At 38.0% G+C, this 7,303-nt stretch overlaps 1 pseudogene; it reads right to left on the minus strand.

Annotated features, from left to right (window-relative positions):
* Positions 1-5,427: 5,427 nt before the first annotated feature.
* On the minus strand, positions 5,428-7,001 carry LOC120198399 (annotated as a pseudogene).
* Between the last annotated feature and the right edge of the window lie 302 nt (positions 7,002-7,303).

Consider the following 7,303-nt stretch of genomic DNA (forward strand, 5'->3'; position numbering starts at 1 on the left):
GGTATTCGGGTGGATCCAAGCAAAGTGGAGGCTATTCTGAAAAGGAAGAAACCCAAGAACGTTTATGAGATCCGTAGTTTCTTGGGCTTAGCTGGTTACTACCGTCGTTTCGTTGAGGGGTTCTCTCTTATTACAACTCCTCTAACGAAACTATTGAGGAAAAATGTTCCATTTGTCTGGTCTGAGAACCAATTTGAGAAATTAAAGACTGTTCTAACTCATGCCCCAGTGTTGATTCAGCCTGAATTTGGGAAATATTTATCTGTCTACAGTGATGCTTCTCACTCTGGATTAGGATGTGTTTTGATTCAAGATGGAAAGGTTGTCGATTATGCTTCGCGTCAGTTAAAGCCGCATGAGTGTAACTATCCTATTCATGATCTGGAGTTAGCTGCTGTGGTTTTTCCTTCAAAGATATGGAGACACTACCTATACGGAGAAAAGTGTTATATTTATACTGATCATAAGAGTCTGAAGTATCTTCTTACTCAAAAAGAATTGAATTTGAGACAACGTCGCTGGTTGGAGCTTCTAAAGGACTATGATTTAGAGATAGAATATCATCCAGGGAAGGCTAAAGTAGTGGCAGACACCTTAAGCCGTAAAGCGATATCAGATCTCATAGCCTTATTCGCCAACTTGAGTTTATTTGATGATAATAGTCTGTTAGAAGAGTTACGGGTTAAACCTACTTTGGCCGAGAAGATTAAGACCAAACAACTTTTGGATAGCTCATTGCTTCCCATTATTGAACAAGTTAAGTACGGATCGAGTCCAGATTATACTGTGGATCAAGATGGTATTTTGTGTTTTCACGGTCGTTGTTACGTCCCTAAAGATGATGAGTTGAGACAAATTATTCTTCAGAAAGCTCATAGTAGTCCTTATGCTATGCATACTAGCGGGGACAAAATGTACAATAATCTCAAGGAGTGTTACTTTTTGACTGGTATGAAAAAGAATATTTCAGATTTTGTGGCAAGGTGTTTGACTTGTCAGCAGGTTAAGGCAGAACATCAGCATCCATCTGGATTATTACAGTCAATTAAGATTCCTGAGTGGAAATGGGAGCGCATTACGATGGACTTCGTTACTGGTCTTCCTCTGACTCCTTCCAAAAATGATTCTATTTGGGTGATTGTTGATTGACTCACCAAGTCAACACACTTTATTCCTATCCGAATTAATTATTCTCTGGACAAACTAGCTAAGTTGTACATTTTCGAGATCGTTAAACTTCATGGTGTACCGTTGTCTATCATATCTGATCGAGATCCGAGGTTCACTTCCAGGTTCTAGAACGCTTTGCACGAGGCTCTAGGTACTCGTTTGAATTTCAGTATAGCTTTTCATCCTCATACTGATGGACAATCTAAGCGAGTTATTCAGGTGTTGGAGGATATGTTACGGGGTTGTGTGATTGATTTCCGTGGTAGTTGGGAAGATTTCTTACCATTAGCTGAGTTTACTTACAATAATAGTTATCAGGCAAGTATTCGCATGGCACCGTACGAGGCTTTGTATAGACGTAGATGTCGTACTCCTATATGTTGGACAGAGTTGCATGATAGAAAAACTTTGGGTCCAGACTTGGTTCAAGAGACAGAAGATACTGTCAGATTGATCCGTGATCGCTTAAAAGAAGCATTTGATAGGCAGAAATCATACGCAGATAAACGACGTAAGGATATCGAGTTTGAGGTTGGAGATCAGGTTTTTTCAAGGTATCCCCATGGAAGAAGGTATTGAGATTTGGACGTAAGGGTAAACTGAGTCTGCGATTTATTGGGCCTTATCGTATTTTGAAGAAAGTTGGACATGTTGCTTATCAGCTTGAGTTGCCTCCCCAGCTCAGTCGTATTCATGATGTTTTTCATGTGTATATGTTGAGGTGATACCGTCCAGATCCGGATCACATCATCTAGGTTGATGAGGTAAAGCTGAGACCTGATTTTTTATATGAGGAGGAGCCTCTTCAGGTTTTAGAGAGGGATGAGCGAGTTATTCAGAATAGGCGTATTTCAATGGTCAAAGTTCAGTGGAGTAATCGTAGTCCCTCAAAAGCTACTTAAGAGACTTTGGAGTAAATGGAGGCTCAATTTCCTCATCTATTTTTATAAGGTAAATTTCGAGGACGAAATTTCTTGTAGAGGGGGAGAATTGTAACAACCCACAAAATTTGAAAAAAAATATATTTAATTAAAATTTAAAGATTTAATTAAGTAATTCGATGAAATTGGGGACTAAATTGAAAGTTTTTAAAACTTGTAGCTTATTTTAGAGATGAAGGAAATTCAGGGACCAAGCCCTGAATTTACCCTTGGAGTGTCGACATACACGCATTATAAGCGTGAAATTCATTATGAAATTAGAATGAATTTCACCAAATTTCCTCCTTCAAAGCCCCAACTTTCAACCACGATCCTGATGTCGTCCGACCTCTGATCGTTGTTTTGAAAACACCATCGTGTTCATCATCGAGCGAGGAACAAACCCCTTAAGTTAATTGAAGTAAAATGCTGCCAAACGTCGTGAATTTCAAGTCAAAGTCTCGACGTTTTTTTAGCACCATCGCTGAGAAAATCTTAAATTCATCACCGATCGTCGCTTGGTTTTTGACACCTCCTGCACCATCGTGTTCCTTGTGGTTCCGAGTTCACCGGTGTCATCCTTGGTCTCCGTAGACGGTGGCGCGTGAGGAGGTGAAGTGGTCAAAGTTTCTGATTTGTTGAAATCGAGCACTCCACCGTTCAAAATTGTGAACCGAGCTTTGTAAGTGCCTCGAAATCACTTAAAATAATTATTAGGATTTTTTCGTGAATTTACCGACACCGGAACATGTCCCACGCGCCGCCACTGTGCAGGGGGAAGGTTAAAATGACCGGTTTTGAACCGGTTTGATCGGTTCTGACCCGACCCGTTGACCGTTGACCGTTGATCAGGTGATATTTTAGTAATTATTTTGAAAATGGTGATATTTTGGTAATTATTTTGAAAATGGTGCATTTTCGTAATTTTTTTTAAAAAAAGTGATAATTTCGTAAATTTTAAAAAAATGATATTAGTAATTATTTTGAAAAGGGTGATATTTTTGTAAAATTTTTTAAAATGGGTGATAAATTTGTAAATGGTTAATCATATCTTGATCACCTTTGACCAGAACTTTGATCGGCTTTGACCGGCCATTAAACGACTGTTAATATTTTCCGAGTATATTTATCCTGACATTTTTTGACGTCCCGAATCCGTTTTTGGGGTCCGTTTCACCAAATTCGAACCCGAAAGTCTCCAAATCGTCATTCAAACCTGTTGACTTTGATTTTGACCAATAATTCAAATTACCGAAAGGTCATACTTTATGTTTTTCGACGTCCTGAATATGATTCCGAAGTCCGTTTTGCCAAATTATGATCTGAAATCCCCGAATCGAGCATGTGAACCCAAAAGGCTTAGTATTTTAGTATTTTGATTATTTATTTGAGATTTGGTTAAGGAATTGATTCAATAAAATATTTTATGAAGGTACTCGTGTTTCACCTGAGCGAGGATCAGCTAGGTCCGGAGTTGTTCGTTCGTTAGATCAACCTGGACTGCATACTACGAGAATTACCCGTAGGTTTCCGTATATTATTTAAATAATATTTAGATTATTTATATTATGATTCCAATATGGATTTTTCTTATTCGTAGGATCTAGCGCTGTAGTAGAGCGTGATCGACAGACCCAGTAGTAGGCTTCCCTATCTGATTTCTCAGATTGTTACAGGTGTGTTTCCTGACAGTATTACATTACTGTTTCAAAATGATTCATCTGAATACCAAGTATTTGATATCTGATTTACTATATATTCTGATATAATTTATAGATTAAGGTATTTCATACCGATTTCTGAGATCTGATTATCTGACATCTGAATTACCATAAATTACTGTTTTGAATTCAGATTTCCGTATTTCTGCATATGAAACATTTTTATGTTTTAAGTGATTAATCATTGTTTTCACTTGAATACATTCATTTTTAATATTGTCATTGGGAGGTATTGTTGAAGGAAAATTATCTGCAGACTTCTCGGCTTTGTGCTCAGGGTCTAAATGGCATGTGCGGTTAGGTGTATAGTTATGGGGAACCTACACATTTATGATGTGAACGGACGGGGGTAGTGTTCATGTTTAAAAATAAAAACATGTTGCATAAACCGATTTTATTGAAAAATTTGATTTGTATATTTTTTATACTGTATGGAGCACACTGGGTTTTTTTTAGCTCATTACGTAGCTTTTTACCCTTTTTCAGATAACAACAGACCATAAGCTATCAGATTTGGCATCAGGGGAGATCAACTACTTATTTTGTACGAACGTATATCTCTATATGTTTTTCGGTTATGTTTGGTGATATGTATTTGCTATCGTTTTGGATATATTTGTATTATTAATATTTTGTTCTATATTATATCTAATGTATTATAAGTTGTTTTAAATAAAAAAAAAATCTCTGAATGAGATATATGACCATTTAAGTTTGGGTCTAACTTACATATCGGATCTGGGTTACACCACAAACCACATTTTTCGACTTTAAAAAGGAACCCAAATCCGTCTAAACAACCTTAAATTTTTTTTAGGAACGTGTCGACAGTAACTAAATCAGATCCACGTCTTAAAATATCAATTCAAGATCAAACATTCTATCTCTAGTGTTTCCAAAAGCTGGATTGTGAACTCAGGGAAAAATGGATTAATCATTAGCAACATACACAGGATTTGCACAGCTCAATCGCTCGCCCTGATTACCAATCCTGGTCAAAACCTATTTAATCCAATACAATCCGATTTTTCCTTCTTTTTTGTGTTATTGCAATATACATCCCCAAAGTATAACTCGCTTTCTAAATTGATCCTTAAACTATTGAGCATTTTAATTTTATCCCCAAACTACGACTCTTATTCTAAATTGGTCCATAAACTTTTTAACATTCCAAATTTACCCACAAACTATGACCCTTGCTCTATATTAGTCCCCAAACTTTTGTACATTCCAATAATACCCCCTAAATCATTCAAAACTTCAAAGTTGAAATTATAATTGGGGATCAATAAATAATGCGGGTTGTAGTTTGAGGATGAATTTGGTATGTTCAAAACTTTGTGGACTAAATTAAAATGAAAGCATAGTTTAAGGATGAAATTAGAATATTTAAAAGTTTAGGGTCTAATTTTAAATGAGGATCATAGTTTAAGGACATATGGTGCAATTAACTCTTTTTTTAGGTGCTTGTAGTCTATGCCCATATTCAATGCATATCTGGACGTCAGCAGGATTTGATTCTCTAAGGATCTCCAAATTCATGAAAAATTTTCAAAATAATTGAACATTCTTGTGCGGATGCATGTTCCTATCCAACATTTGCACTAAAATCTGAGTCAAAATCCAAAAACTTTGGACGATAATTCTAACAAAGGATCCAAAGCACTGGGAGCAAACTTCCTAGCAAAAAGGAAACAAACAGTTGTTGGGTGGCCATTATAGAGACATTCTTGACCTTCAAAGATTCTCTGAAAGAAAGCTTCAGACATATCATCCATCCCAAATGTGGCCGGATGAGCGCCGCCCCTCGACCAGTCGGTCCACGTAAGTGTCCGGTTGGCCAAGAGATGAGGCACTTGGATGGTTAACATCGTGGTGAAATAATGCTCGTCCACATAACAAGCCGGCTGGCAAAAACTCCTTGAACTTTGAATAATACTTGACGTCCTCAATTATGTTAATCGCAAGCCTCCGATTAACTTCGAACCATTGAGCCCCTTTGCGCCATTGGCTCAGTTCGACCTCCGGCTCCATGCGTGGATCGTAGCGGCCTCTCCCAGTGATAGATAACGCTGAAATTATACAGAGGGATGCAAGACTCGGACAAGAGCACAAACCATTCGTTGGAGATATCGAGCAATGCATTCGCAAGGAGTCTCCTCTCGGCCTCGCACATACTCATCTTTCCCCACTCCACCATCTGCATTTTCAGACAACAACTTGCAACATCAGGCCTAACACCTTGGTGAAATTACTCGTGTGGGGTAGTGAAACAAATGACTGGCTCATTTAGGGTCTTGTAAAAATTATTTTCTGATCTAATGTGATTGTTAAAGTGCTGGTCGAAAGAATCCTGGAACACAATATGTAGCAACCACAGTGCGACTCCTGTTTTGTTCCTTTAGTAGTCTTGGCCATTTTGGCATTCTAACACCGTGAAAAATGGGAAAGACCCATTGTGTTTCCGGCGTCTTTCTGGTATTGTAGTGATCACACCATCTCAAAAAATAATTAGCCAATTATTTTTTCCAACGCCCCCGCACCAGCAATTCAGCCCCCATCAAAGTCTCCCATAAGTAACCAAAAACGAAAAGAAAAGAACTTGATTTGCTAATTACCTGGCTTGGGATTTGTCTGCCATGGAAAGCAGAAGATTGCGGATAGCCGGCGACGTACGACGGCAACGCGTGGACGTATATAGAGTAATGCCTTTGATTCCCCTTGAAAAACTTATCCCAAAGGGGAGTCAGTGGCAATGGTCCCTTTGTTAAGAACATGAAAGCAATCTTGGGGACCCTTAGAAAAGGATATTTCCTTGATCTTAGGAACAAATGAAGCTCTCCAAAGTAGTTCATTGTCACTTATTGAATGCCACAAGTTTGGGGGAGGCCTAATCCATCTTTCTATGGTATCGGCCTCGTAGAACCATGGGTTTAAAGAGGATGGTGTTACATTGCCTGTTTGCTGGAAAATGAAGAACCGAGCAGAATACATACAGATGATCGACAACCCCACCGCCATTACCGCAAACAACAAACAAAATAGGAGGAGTCTCAAAGGCAGTGTCCTGGAGATGTTTGTTCTTATCACAGACGCCTGGTCTTTACCTTCTTCCATTCCCAACATCCTTGGTTGCATGATCGTTAATCCCTAAAAAGCTTTTCTGGCTCAGTTTTTCCTCCTATAAACCAAACCATAAGATCAAATCATCTGCAAACGCATCATGTAATAAAAGGAATTGATCAAAACATCCAAGAAAAATAAACCAAACATGTCAAACATTTTGAACAAGATGGATTAGTTAATGCTCCCCCTTAAATTCCTGAATTCCTTCAGCTTATAAATCAATGTTAGCAATTAAAAACAGGAGCTTTACGTGGTTTCTCAGTAAAATGTATGTTTTTGTCATTACAAGTTTTAACAAGTCACAAATGGTTGGTTATCAAAACAATGAAAGAGAAATGAAACCTTGGATTTGGGAAGGAGCAGAAT

This window comes from Hibiscus syriacus, unplaced genomic scaffold (assembly GCF_006381635.1).
Source record: "Hibiscus syriacus cultivar Baekdansim isolate YM2019G1 unplaced genomic scaffold, ASM638163v2 tig00000340_pilon, whole genome shotgun sequence".
Lineage (NCBI taxonomy): Eukaryota > Viridiplantae > Streptophyta > Magnoliopsida > Malvales > Malvaceae > Hibiscus > Hibiscus syriacus.